Genomic DNA, 15,425 nt, shown 5'->3' on the forward strand with positions numbered 1-15,425 from the left:
ATTATCAATTCAATCATAATCCATCATAAATCAACCATGGAAAGCGTTTTGAAAAAGAACATATGACTTAAATTGAAACCCTAGCTTTTGGTAAAATTGAAAGCTTTGAAATCAAGTTTTGAAGGGACTCTATGGGTGAAAGCTACCCCTAGATGAAAAGCCACCATACCTTGATAAAAAATCTTCAAAGAACTTGAAGAAGAAGCCTTGAATTCTCCAAATCCTAGCTCCAATTCTACTCTTCTTCTTCTTGGAGTTTTAGAGAGAGAAATATTGTGAGGAAGATGAACTCTTGGGTTTTTCTTTTTGATTCTATAAAAATGACATAATTGGGAGAAATTTGAGTCACTAGGAAAAGAGTAAAATAATGTGGGTTCAAATTTGGAAGAATAACTAAAGACCCTTAGACTTGAATTTTAAATCAGCCTCCTATCACGCTTTAGCTTGCCAACTTGCACCACTTAGCTCGCCAAGGGCACTAGGCGACACGCCTAATGGTCCCTTGGCTCGCCTAAATTTTCAGAATGCTCCATAATGAAGCCATTCACTTGGGAGATAAGGAGGGCCTTTGGGCGATGCGCCAAGTGGGTTGGCAAGGCTCGACCTAGCTCGCCTAATATTCCAGTAGCTAAGACAAGGGGAGGCTGCCCACTAGGCGAGGGAAGTCCATTTGGCTAATCGCCAATGGACTTGGGCGATGTTGTTGCCCCATCGCCGAGTGTTCCAAGGGGAAAATTGTTTTTCTTCATTTTTCTTAGGTGGTTTAGGACCTTGCCCTCTTTCTAGACTCTTACCCCTTTCATTTTAGCTCTAGTTAAGTCTATACATTTACGGAGTGTTACATTATCTCCCCCTTAGGAATATTCGTCCTCGAATGACGATCTAGACACCTTACAGAAATCAAGACTCAAGACTAGCAGCCCATCATGCATGCAATATCAAAATAATTTAAAATTCAAAGGAGGAAACATCAACTCCATCTCAAGACGCAAGCAACGCAACACAAGGAAGTGGGAGCTACATCCACAACCCATTTTGCACAAAACTCATCATTTCACATTAACATAGGAGGAACTACCTTCTCCAACTCAAAGCAAGCTCAACACAACAATATTGAGCTATTATGTCATTTCATAAAAAAACATAACAAAGCATGTTCATCAAATCATCTCATGAAGTCCAATATGCAATCATCGTACTAAATGCACAACAACACGAGGAACATATAAATCATGAAAACTCATTTTACACTAAACATAAATTCTTACAAGAACATGCATATCATAAGGAAAATCATGAAGAACACACATAACACACATAACTCCTAAAACACCAAGATCAAAAGAGATTACCTACCTCAAGCTTGGATAGGAGTAGAAGGAAAAAGATGACGATAGCGGGACTTCATATCGACCTCGGCCTCCCATGTAGCACCCTCAACTAAATGATTCCTCCATAAAACCTTTACGGAAGTTATTTCCTTGTTTCTTAACCTTTTGACTTGCCGCTCTAAGATCTCTACCGGAACCTCTTCATAGGAAATGATCTCATCAACTCCCAACCCTTCTAAGGGAATGATGGATATCAGATCACCAATACACTTCTTGCGCATAGAACATGAAATACCGGGTGAATCGGGGCCAACTCATTTGGCAAGTCTAACTCATAGGCAACTTTCCCAAAACGCTTCAAAATTTGGTATAGGCCTACATACGGGGGACTAAGTTTCCCTTTCTTTCCAAACCTCATCACACCTTTCGTAGGTGAGATTTTCAAATAGACCCAATCATTAACTTCAAATTCTAGATCCCTCCTTCTAATATCGGCATAAGACTTTTGCCGACTTTGGGCCATCCTCAACCTCTCTCTAATGAGTCGGACTTTCTCAATGGCCTCATAAACTAGTTCGGGACCAATTAGAGAAATTTCACCTACTTCAAACCAACCAATCGGAGATCTACATCTCCTACCATACAATGCTTCAAAAGGAGCCATGGCGATACTTGAGTGGTAACTATTATTGTAGGCAAACTCTATCAATGGTAGATGGTCATCCCAATTACCTTTGAAGTCTATAACACATGCCCTCAACATATCCTCTAAGGTTTGGATAGTACGCTCCGCTTGACCATCCCTTTGAGGGTGAAAAGTCGTGCTAAGCTTGGACTTAGTACCAAGCCCTTTTTGGAATGCTTTCTAAAAGTGTGAAGTAAATTGAGTACTTCGATCCGAGATAATAGATAAAGTAACCCCATGAAACTTCACTATCTCCTTGATGTACAACTTGGCATAGTCTTCCGCCGAAAATGAAATCTTGACGGGAATAAAGTGGGTGGATTTTGTCATTCTATCCACAATGACCCAAATAGAATCATGTTGCCTTCAAGTACAAGGAAAACCCATAATAAAATCCATATTCACATCCTCTCACTTCCAAGGGGGAATATCTATATCTTGGGACAAGCCTCTCAGCCTTTGGTGCTCGGCCTTAACTTGTTGGCAATTCGGACATTTGGCTACAAAATCCGCTATATCCTTTTTTATACTATTCCACCAATAGACTTCCCGTAGGTCACGGTACAACTCGATGGCTCCCGGATGAATAGAATACCGTGAACCATGAGCTTCTTCTAGAATTCGCTCTATCAAGCCATCAACATCTGAAACACATAACCGACCTTGGTATCTAAGCACCCTATCTCCCCCTTAGGAGAAAGCCTCAACGAACTTGTTGAGTACCAATTCTTTCAACTCAACTAATATGGGATCAAGGTCTTGTTTAGACTTCACGTCCATCACAAAGGATGATTTGGAACCATTATGGACCATGACACCACCCTTGGTGGAATCCACTAGTTGAACACCTAGTCGGGCCAACCTATGCACATCACGAACCATTTCATTCTTTTCATCCTCTACATGACCACACTACCCATGGACTGTCTACTAAGGGCATCCACAACTACATTGGCTTTGTCGGGGTGGTAAAGGACACTCATGTCATAATCCTTCAAAAGTTCTAACCACCTTTTTTGTCAGAGATTCAAGTCCTTTTGACTAAGCACATATTGAAGACTCTTGTGATCGGTGAACACATCAACATGCACCTCATAAAGATAGTGTCTCTATATTTTCAAGGCAAATACTACCGCCGCTAATTCGAGATCATGGGTGGGATAATTCTTTTCATGGATCTTGAGTTGCCTTGAAGCATAGGTAATCACTTTACCATGTTGCATAAGCACACATCCCAAACCCACTCTAGATGCGTCACAATATACAACAAAACCATCGGTACCCTCTGGTAAGGTCAACACCGAAGCGGAAGTATATCTTTCAAATCTTGGATGTTTTTCTCACAAGCCTCCGACCACACAAACTTAACTTTCTTTTGAGTTAAAGCCGTCAACGGAGAAGCAATGGAGGAAAAATCCTCAACAAACCTCCCATAGTAATCGGCCAAACCCAAAAAACTTCTAATATCGGTAGGCGTTAGAGGTCTAGGCCAACCCTTATCCGCATCCGTCTTCTTAGGATATACCTCAATACCCTTGCTCGACACAATATGACCAAGGAAGGCTACAAACCTTAGCCAAAACTCACACTTACTAAACTTCGCATATAATTGGTGGTGTTTAAGGACTTGTAATACAATCCCCAAATGGTTCATATGATCATTTTCACTCCTTGAATAGATCAAAATATCATCGATAATCATGATCACAAACATGTCAATGTAGTGTCTAAACACCCTATTATAAGGTCCATAAATGCCGTCGGGGCATTTGTCAACCCAAACGACATAACCACAAACTCATAGTGACCATATTGGGTCCTAAAGGTCGTCTTGGGAATGTCAACCGCTCTCACCCTTAGTTGATGGTAACCTGAACGAAGATGTATTTTGGAGAAATAGTTAGCCCCTTGAAGTTGATCAAACAAGTCATCAATTCTTAGAAGAGGATACTTATTCTTTATGGTCACTTTGTTCAATTGACGATAGTCGATACACATTCTAAGAGACCCATCCTTCTTTCTAACAAACAATACCGGAGACCCCATGGGGAGATACTCAGTTGAATAAAGCCCTTGTCTAACAAATCCTTTAGTTGCTCCTTTAACTATTTCAACTCTGTCGGAGCCATTCTATAAGGAGGAATGGAGATAGGTTGCGTATCCAGTAAAAGATCAATGCCAAAGTCTATTTCCCGCTCGGGAGGGATACCGGGTAAATCATCGAGAAAAACTTCCGAAAACTCATTCACTACCGGAACTGACTCTAGAGAAGGGGTTTCAGACTCAACATCCATAACCCTAACAAGGTGGTAAATATACCCTTCAGAAATTATTTTTCTAGCTTTGAGACGAGAAAAAATGACCTCTAGGGATAGAATTTTCCCCCTTCCACTCTAGAATAGACTCATTTGGAAATTGAAACTTAACTACCCGAGTTCTACAATCAACAGAGGCATAACATGCATGCAACCAATCCATACCGAAAATCACATCAAAATCTAACATGTCTTACTCAACCAAGTATACCAAGGTAACTTTATGGGACAAAGAGATAGGACAACTCCTATAGATTCTTTTTGCTACTATCGAGTCACCAACTAGGGTAGAAACCGAAAAAGGCTCTATTAAGACTTCGAGGAGTATTTCAAATTTCTTGGCCACAAAAGGTGTCACAAAGGACAAAGTGGCACCAGGATCTAACTGTGAGACCCCGTGGTTCTTTCGCATAATATGTGTATCATTGAATGAGTGTATGAGGTTTATATGAATTGGTGTATCATTTCAGGAGAATAAGGTTGCAAAGGGGAGGTAAAAAAATAGAATCAAAGAATTAGACTAACGTTATGGGTCAACAATGCCCTTAAACAAGTTCAAGTTAAAGAATGTCTATTCTAACACCCCACCCGTTCAAAACGCTTAAGTTAATCGGTACCTTTGGGGATAAGACAAAGAGTGTCTTATATGCTAATAGGGATGTTTTATAAGGTGATATAGTCTCCCAATGATCGTAAGTTAAGTTTTGAAGTCAAGCAAGTTGAGAAATAAAAAGTTGGCAAAAGTTAGAATAAGTTTCTTTGATAAATTTTCTGAAATTTGGGTTAAATGTCTGGGAGATTTTCTCTCAATCTACAAAGCATTAGAAGAACCCCAATATATGGGATCGAAGTTCTACGAGTCTACTTTCCAACGCACTAAATCATTTGTCCATACGACTTCAGAATTGAGAGATATTCAGATTTTAGTGAGATTGCACAAGCAGGCATGTGAAGGTGGACCCCTAGCCCATATGTTGGTTTAGCTTTATCAGATCAGATTTCCCTTCGTTTTATCTCATTATTTTCGACCAAAATAAGAATAAAACAGTCCTAAATCCTCTCTAAAGGTTCCCTATCAACCAGGCAAATATTTACAAGATTTAAACGTGGTTTCACCCTCGGAACGTTCACAGAGATTGTGTTATTTCTTTCCTCCTCGTTGGTTGCGATTTGAAGGATTCTTAATGGTGAAGGAGTCTCATTTTCTATGTGGTGTTGCTGCTGTTTGGAGGTAATAATTCTCACCCTTCATTTTATTGAGTGAGTGCAAGTTATAGCTGTGCTATATAAGCAAGAACACGAATAGACGGCTGGAAAAATCGTACTTGGATAGTTACGTGATGTGGAGCTGTTTTGAAGTATTTTCTGATTTGTAAGTGTGTGGTTCTTGTTGATATGACTCTGAAAGAGAAGAAAAAGTATAGATGGATATTTAATAGTAACATAAATTAGTGTAACGTTGGTTCTATTATTGCATAGCAATTCTCAAATTGTTTCTTCTTGGTTCAACGTCTTGCAAAGGAGACTGTTTGTTATTGACAAGACATGTTAATGACTGCAAGCTCCATCAAGTTTAAGTTTAGGTTTTGTCCTTTTAAGCTCTTATTGCATATGAAGAGAAAGCCATGACTCCAAATGTATTTATTGGACGAACGTATAGGATGATGATTGGATGCTGCGAGTTCAAGTTATTATGGTTATATTGAACAATTATAGGACTTTATTATACATATTTTTTTTATGGCTTTAATGGTTTGAAGACTCGTGGTTAGGATTTGGTTATTGTTATTTTGGGTTGGAAAAGAGGGATGTGGCGATATGCCGAGTTTTAATTGTTGTGCAGGCATACTATATTTGGTTGTTGTTGACTATTGTGTAGGCCTCCACTTGTTAATAGCTGCTGCAAAAATGTATGTTATGCCATTAATTTGAGGTTATAATTTCGAGAAGAGAAGGTAATGAAGCATACATTTAAAAATGGTTTGGCGAGCTAATCACTCTGCTAGTGAGCTCTAAATTGCTACTTTGACCCTAACGTGTTAATATTCTGCCTATAATGGTTGTGTGACATGATTTTCTGTAGACTAGATACTGTAAGGAAGGGGGCACAATCCATATTGATACAACAATACCCAAAATCGAGGTATGTTAAGGCTAAGCACTGTACTTCCTTTGAGCACGAATTTTGGAATCCTAAATCGTCAAATATTTTTTTACTACTCTATTACTAGAAACACCTAAGGTATTGATATTGCAGCTGGTGTATTTTTGTGACTCCATTATGTTGCTATTCCACTCGTTCGGTTAGATAGGGTATTTGGCGTCTTTATGTCATTTTGTTGATTCTCTTGACTATAGGTCCATTTGTACAAATTCTTATTCTTCTTTAGGTGTAGTAACTTAAAAAGATTAGAGATGAACAATATGAATTTGAAATAAGTCCTCCTTCCTTGCTAATTTATATTTTTGAAAACTTTAAAATAAAACGTCAATCTCCAAAACTCTTAAATATAAATTGTAGGTTTAAACTACTAAGGTACGGGTTTTTTTGAAATATTTTCTTTTACAAACCACTAAGGAAACATATATAGATACTAAGTGAGGAACTTTAAGCTCTTTATGAACATCCTCAAGTTTAAGTTGCCTTTCTAATTCCAAGTTAAGTGTTCCAGTTTAATCTATATGTATATAAGTTTCACGAGATATTTACATGTGATACGAAAGTGATTACGAGATTATGAGTACAAGTGTACTAATGAGCCAATATTGGCAACGTGATTCAGGTAACAAATGATTTACGAATCAATGACATTACATGCTATGCATTCTACTTTCGAGCTATAATCGGAAGGTATGAGGCCTATTGCCTATATTTATATGTATGAGACACAGATGGCCACAAGTTGGCGAATATGATCTCGGTTCGTTACCGGAAGGCACCATCATTGCTAGCACTTGGTTGGGTATGACATGTATTTGCATTTATATATATATATATATGCACGACATACGATTATCCGAGCATACCATGCATATTTAATCTATATAAGGTTTGATGTCAGCTATGGCGGCTACCAGAGTTTCTGTTTCAGGTGGTATCTTTATTCCCCTTTTTACAGTAACTATTTATTATTCTATTTTTTGCCTTATATACCAATACATTTTTATTCGTACTGACGTCCAGTTGCCTAGGACGCATTGTTATTTCATGCGTGCAGGTCCAGGTAGGGATTCTTATTAACCCTTCTGCTAGGATTCGGGGTTTAGCTGTGAGTTGGTATGCTCCATTTCTTCCTGGAGCTTTCATAGGATGTTACTTTTATTGTAGAAATTGGGTATAATCCGGGACTTGTCCCGACCAGTGCTTATGTCACTCATAGAGGTTATTGTGGACACAGTATTCTGGGTTTCTTTCTGCAGCTTCCAGCCACATAGGCTTGGCATGTATAGATATGTATGTATGTGTGTATATCTTCATTGTTTCCTTGTCGCCTAACTAGTACCTTATTATCTTTGGCTTGTCTACCTTCGTCTATATGACTTATCGATATTCAGGTTATGACCTTAAGGGTCCGGTCATAGTATTTTAGATGTTATGCTGCTTAACCTTCTAAGCCCTCAGTTGAGTCAGTTGGTATGTTTATGTGGCTAACTCGATTGCTTAAGATGTCGAGTGCCAGTCACACCTTCTCTAGTTTGGGGCGTGACAAACTTTTTATCAGAGTAGGTCGTGTCCCAGGGAGTCCACAAGTCGTGTTTTGTAGATTCTTGTTTATGGGAGTGTTGTGCACCACACTTACAATCAAGAGGCTATAGGGCATTTAGGATTGGTTACATTTCTTTCAATTTACAGATCGTGCTATAGAGCTGAGTTATATGTAGGTATGAAATTTGAATCGTGCTTTGTGTTTCACATACGTTCAAGAGGATTTATCGAGGTTCTACGGTAGAGATTATTTGTTATTAATTTTTTTAGATGTGATAGGGTTAGATATGCTCGACTTTGTTATTGATATGGGCATGGATTGGTGGAAACCTTATTATGTCGATGTCGACTACCAAGAGAAGACTGTTAGATTTCAGTTCCCTGGGGAAGTAGTATGAGAATGGAAGGCTAATTGTGCAATGCTAAAAGGCAAGTTTATTTAGAATCTTTAGGCAAGGAAATGTATGCCAATAGTTGTACTTATCATATTTTTTGAGTGAGTTTAAGATATTGATGTTGAGACCTCGACTCTTCAGTTATTATAGTGGGCAATGAGTTTCTAGGTGTATTTCCAGGTGAGCTTCTTGTTATTTCCCTGGAACAAGTGACAAATTTTTCTACTGATACATTACGAGATGTTCTGCCGATATCAATTTCCCTATTTAGAACTGCACCAGTAAAATTGAAGGATATATTAGATAAAAGATTTAACAGGACTAGTGCATCCCCAAGCGGTGCACCAATGTTATTTGTTCGGAAGAAAGATGAATCATTGTAGAAGTGTATAGACTACAAAAAAACTGAATAAGGTGACTATAAAGAATAAATATCCACTACAAAGGATTGAAGGGCTTTATCGTCCAACTATATGATGTTGGATGCTTCCCAAAGATTGATTTACATTTAGGGTACCACTAGGTACTTGTTCGAGAGAGTAATGTTTCAAAGACAACCTTCAGGATTAGATATGGCAATTTTGAGTTTCTTGTAATGTCTTTCAGATTGGTGAATGACCCAAAAATATTTAGGAACCTGATGAATAGTATATCCATGTCATTCTATACTTGTTCATAATTGTATTAGTTAATGATATTCTGGTACATTTCATTCAGAGGCAAATCATAGAGATCATCACTAAGTAGTGCTTCAGTTACACCAAGGTTAGAGGTTGTAAGCTAAATTCTCAAAGTATGAGTTCTGGTTGTATTTAATGGTTTTTTTTTTGCCGGGGCCATATGGTATTAGATACTTACAGAAGACTGAGGTCGTGAAGACTTGGCATAGACATATGAACCTGGTCGAAGTTCAAATCTTTCTAAGGGTTCGCGGAGTATTATATAAGTTTTGTGGAAGGATTTTTTTTTCTTTTCTCCACTTTCAACACCCGTAACAAAGTTGACTTAAAAAGAAGTTAAGTTTCAATGGACAATAGCCTACGAGAGGAGATTCCAAGAGCTGAGATATCAAATGACTTCAACACCAGTTTTGACCCTATAAGACGGTCAAAAGGGCAATGTAATGTATTATTATGCTTCAAGAATTAGGCTGGTTTATGTTTTGAAATATTAAAGAAAGGTAATTGTTTATGCTTCGTGATAGTTAATGAAGAATGAAAAGAACTACTCGACCTACGATTTAAAGTTGACTGCAATTATTCCTTCCTTGAGGATTTTGAGGCATTACTTGAATGTCTTTAATGTTGATATTTATACAGATCCTAAGAGCCCCCAATATATTTTGACTAAAAAAGGTAATTCTACAATAGCGCAGATGGAATGAATCGGTGAAAGTTATTGATGTGGATATCTTATATCTTCCAAGGAAAGTAAAATATAGTAGCAGATGCCCTCAGTCATAATTCTATGGGTAGTTTATCACCTTTGGGAGCTGAGAACCAAGAGATGGCCTAAGAGCTCCATCAGCTAGCTGGTTTGGGGTTATATTATAAAACTCCAATGACACTAGAGTCACAGTTCAGGACTGGGTAATATCATCTCTATTTGTGGAGGTGAAGGCTTGACAAAGTGAAGATCCCAGCTTACATCAGCTCAGAGGCAAGGCTTAGGAGCAAAACAATAAAATAAAAATTCATCTTTGATAGAGCAGGAGAGACAGTCTTCAGATTCAGAGATCAATTATATGTTCTGAATGCCACATGGTTTCTATTTAAAAACATAGGATATGTGAACCATTCTCGCTTCTATGTTCACATAGAAACCATGAAAATGTGTCATGGTATTAAGGAGATATGTTGTCAATAGGGAGAGGTAGAGCATCAGAAGCTTAGTTTGCTAACTCAGGAGATAGTTATTCCATTGTGGAAGTGGAAGGAGATAAATGTGAATTTTATCACATGTTTTCCGCATTCGCGAGGGAAGATCAAATTCCATTTGGGTAATTATTCACAGGTTGACGAAATTAACCCATTTATGTCTAATCAGGACTACCTTCTGGTGGAATATGTTGGGATGTACATTAGAGAGTTATTTATACTCAATTATGTCTCAGTATAGATTACTTCAAATAGATAGACACATTTTATAGCACAAAACAGAGATCCTTGTTGAAGGGTTTGGGGACTCAAGTTAATCTTAGTACGAATTTTCATCTTCAGAGTGATGGCCAAGCCAAATGTATAATCTAAATTCTCAAAGACATGTTATGGGTATTTGTGCTAGATTTTTGTGGAAACTGGTGTGATCACGTGTTACGGGTTGAGTTTTTTTATAATAACAACTTCCAAGCAAGTATTCAAATAGCTCATTATGAAGCACTATATGGAAGAAGTGCATGTCACCAATTTATTGGTTAAAGATCAGGGAAGTAGAGTTGCTAGGTCATGATCTAATCTAACAAGTTATGGAGAAGGTAAAGCTTAGTAGAGATCGATTGTAGATATCATAGAGTAGTCAGAAGTCTTATGCAGATGTTTGACTACATGTAGAAGATTGGTTTTTCTTCAAAGTATGGCCTATGAAGGGTTTCATGCGATTAGTCAAGAAAGGAAAGTCGAGTCCAAGGAATGTAGGGCCATATAGTATTATTTGGAGGATTGGTAGGGTGGCTTACGAGATTGATTTCCCTTCAGAATTTAGAGCAGTTCATCTGGTGTTCCATGTATCTAGTTTATAGAAGTGCATCAAAAATGCTTTGAATTATGTCTGTTGAGGTTATTCTTGTCTCTACAGACTTGTTTTATGCTAAGGTGTTAGTGGCTATTTTGATTTGGCAAGTAAGAAAGATTTGGACTGAAGAAGTGGTTTCTATGAAAGTGTTATGGTGGAATAACAATGTTGAGGAAATAACTTGAGAAGTCGAGGAGGAAATAAGGAAGAATTACCCCCAAATATTGACGACTTAAGCTGAGTTGTTTTTCAATAATTGACAATTATTCATGTACAGAAAATTAATTGGATTTTAAATACCTCAAAAATGCAGTTTATATGGATTGTCGCAAGCTAGATATACGAAGCCTTATAATTAGATTTTTGAACTGGATTTAAGATTTGCGGACGTAACAAATATAGCCTTGCAAATAGCACAGTAGCAGCAAATAATACAACTAAGAGATTGTTCGAATCCATTCGCGGACGACTGTTCTTAAGGAGGGGAGAATGTGAGACCCCGTGGTTCTTTCGCATAAAATGTGTATCATTGAATGAGTGTATGAAGCTTATATGACTTGGTGTATCATTTCAGGAGAATAAGGTTGCAAAGGGGAGGTAAAAAAAATCAAAGAATTAGACTAACGTTATGGGTCAAGGATACCCTTAAACAAGTTCGAGTTAAAGAATGTCTATTCTAACACCCCACCCGTTCAGAACGCTTAAGTTAACTAGTTCATTTGGGGATAAGACAAAGAGTGTCTTATATGCTAATAGGGATGTTTTATAAGGTGATATAGTCACCCAATGATCGTAAGTTAAGTTTTGAAGTCAAGAAAGTTGAGAAATAAAAAGTTGGCAAAAGTTAGAGTAAGTTTCTTTCATAAATTTTCTGAAAATTGGGTTAAATGTCTCGGAGCTTTTCTCCCAATCTACAAAGCTTTAGAAGAACTCCAATATATAAAATTGAAGGTCTACGAGTCTACTTTCCAACGAACTAAATCATTTGTCCATACGACTTTAGAATTGAGAGATATTTAGATTTTAGTGAGACTGCACAAACAGGCACGTGAAGGTGGCCCCTAGCCCATATGTCGGTTTAGCTTTATAAGATCAGATTTCGCTTCGTTTTATCTCATTATTTTCGACCAAATTAAGAATAAAATAGTCCTAAGTCCTCTCTAAAGGTTCCCTATCATCCAAACAAATATTTACAAGATTTCAACATGGTTTCACCCTCGGAACATTCATAGAGATTGTGTTATTTCTTTTCTCCTCGTTGTTGTGATTTGAAGGATTCTTCATGGTGAAGGAGTCTTGTTTTTTATGTGGTGTTGCTGCTATTTGGAGGTAATAATTCTCACCCTTCATTTTATTGAGTGAGTCCAAGTTATAGCTATGCTATATAAGCAAGAACACGAATAGACGGCTGGAAAAATAGTATTTGGATAATTACATAATGTTGGGCTATTTTGAAGTATTTTCTGATATTGTTGTTGCTGGAATATTTTTGGAAATGCTTTGTATGTGTGTGGTTCTTGTTGATAAGAGTTTGGAAGAGAAGAAGTATAGATGGATATTTAATTGTTAGTGTAACATTGGTTTTATTATTGCATAGCAATTTTCAAATTGTTTCTTCTTGGTTCAATGTCTTGCGTTTAAGGAGACTGTTTGTTATTGACAAGACATGTTAATGTATTGCAAGCTCCGTCAAGTTTAAGTTTAGGTTTTGTCCTTTTAAGCTCTTATTGCATATGAAGAGAAAGACATGACTCCAAATGTAATTATTGGACGAACGTATAGGATGATGATTGGAAGCGGCGAGTTCAAGTGATTATGGTTATATTGAACAATTATAGGACTGTATTATAAATATTTTTTTTATGGATTTAATGGTTTGAAGACTCGTGGTTAGGATTTGGTTATGGTTATTTTGGGTTGGAAAAGAGGGGTGTGGCGATATGCCGAGTTTTAATTGTTGTGCAGGCATACTATATTTGATTGTTGTTGACTATTGCGTAGGCCTCCACTTGTTAATAGTTGCTGCAAAAATGTATGTTATGTCAATAATTTGTGGTTGTAATTTGGAGAAGAGAAGGTAATGAAGCATACATTTAAAAATGGTTTGGCGAGCTAATCACTCTGCTAATGAGCTCTAAATTGCTACTTTGACCCTGATGTGTTAATATTCTACCTGTAATGGTTGTGTGACATGATTTTCTGTAGACTACATACTGTAAGGAAGGGGGTACAATCCATATTGATACAACAAGACCCAAAATCGAGGTATGTTAAGGCTAAGCACTGTATTTCCTTTGAGCACGGATTTTGGAATCCTAAATCGTCAAATATTGTTTTACTACTCTATTACTAGAAAGACCTTTGGTGAAAGGCATTGATATTGCAACTGGTGTATTTTTGTGACTCCATTATGTTGCTATTCCACTCGTTCGGTTAGATAGGGTATTTGGCGTCTTTATGTCATTTTGTTGATTCTCTTGACTATAGGTCCATTTGTACAAATTCTTATTCTTCTTTAGGCGTAGTAACTTAAAAAGATTAGAGATGAACAATATGAATTTGAAATAAGTCCTCCTTCCTTGCTAATTTATATTTTTGAAAACTTTAAAATAAAACGTCGATCTCCAAAACTCTTAAATATAAATCGTAGGTTTAAACTACAAAAGTACAGGTTTTTTTGAAATACTTTCTTTTACAAACCACCAAGGAAACATATATAGATTATAAGTGAGGAACTTTAAGCTCTTTATGAACATCCTCAAGTTTAAGTTGCCTTTCTAAATCCAAGTTAAGTGTTCCAGTTTAATCTATAAGTATATAAGTTTCACGAGATATTTACATGTGATACGAAAGTGATTACGAGATTATGAGGACAAGAGTACCAATGAGCCAAGATTGGCAACATGATTCAGGTAACAAATGCATTACGGATCCGTGAAATTACATGCTATGCATTCTACCTCCGAGCTATAATCGGAAAGTATGGGGCCTATTGCCTATATTTATACGTATGTGACGCAGATGGCCACAAGTTGGCGAATATGATCTCGGTTCGCTACCGAAAGGCACCACCAGTGCTCGCACTTGGTTGGGTATGACATGCATTTGCATCTATATATATATATATATATTCACGATATACGATTATGCGAGCATACCAGAGTTTCTATTTTAGGTGGTATCTTTATTCCCCTTTTTACAGTAACTATCTATTATTCTATTTTCTGCCTTACATACCAGTACATTTTTATTCGTACTGACGTCCCGTTGCCTGGGACGCATTTTTGTTTTGTGTGTGCAGGTCCAGGTAGGGATTTGGATTAACCCCTCTGCTAGGATTCGGGGTTTAGCTGTGAGTTGGTAAGCTCCATTTCTTCCTAGAGCTTTCATAGTATGTTACTTTTATTGTACAGTTTGGGTCTAATCGGGGCCTTGTCCCGACCAGTGCTTATGTCACTCATAGAGGCTATTATGGACACAGTATTCTGGGTTTCTTTCTGTAGCTTCCAGTTTCCAGCCACATAGTCTTGGCATGTATAGATATGTATGTATGTGTGTATATCTTCATTGTAGCCTTGTCGGCTAGCTAGTACCTTATTATCTTTGGCTTGTCTACCTTCGTCTATATGACTTATCGATATTCAGGTTATTACTTTAAGGGTCTAGTCATAGTATTTTAGATGTTATGTTGCCTAACCTCAAACCCCTCAGTTGAGTCAGTTGGTATGTTTATGTGGCTAACTCGATTGCTTAAGGTGTCGAGTGCCAGTCACACCTTCTCTAGTTTGGGGCGTGACACTAACAATGCATTTACATCAATAAAAATGACTTGTAACATATCGGTCACTACATCCGAGGAGCTCTCTTGGTCACCTCGAGATTGAAGAGCATAGAAGCGGTTTTTCTTGGGAGCATCGAAATTTGAACCGCTATGAGGGACTTGCTTGCCCTCTCTTCCTTGAGCTTTAAGCATGGGACAATCTCTCATCATATGACCACTCTTCCCACAACAATAGCAACCATCCATGCCAACTAGGCACTTACTGATGAGTCCGAGATTTGGACTCATTTAGGGCTTTATTTACAATGATTTGGTGTCCTCAAATGCTTAATTTGTGCCAATAACTCATTTAAAACCCTTAATTCTCAGATACATGAATTGAGGAACAAAGCTAGAACAAAAATGGGCAACAAAGATAACACGAGCGAATAAGAGAAGGGAAAAATAAGCCTGATGATCACCGATGTCACTCGGTGACTCGC

The 15,425-nt window shown here is 37.6% G+C and overlaps 1 protein-coding gene across 1 annotated transcript in view; it reads left to right on the plus strand.

Annotated features, from left to right (window-relative positions):
* The window catches only part of LOC125868565 (26S proteasome regulatory subunit 8 homolog A), a 63,542-nt gene that overhangs the window by 35,841 nt on the left and 12,276 nt on the right, over positions 1-15,425 (plus strand). The gene's annotated exons all lie outside the window — the stretch shown is intronic.

Source organism: Solanum stenotomum, chromosome 6 (genome assembly GCF_019186545.1).
Source record: "Solanum stenotomum isolate F172 chromosome 6, ASM1918654v1, whole genome shotgun sequence".
NCBI classification, from domain to species: Eukaryota; Viridiplantae; Streptophyta; class Magnoliopsida; order Solanales; family Solanaceae; genus Solanum; species Solanum stenotomum.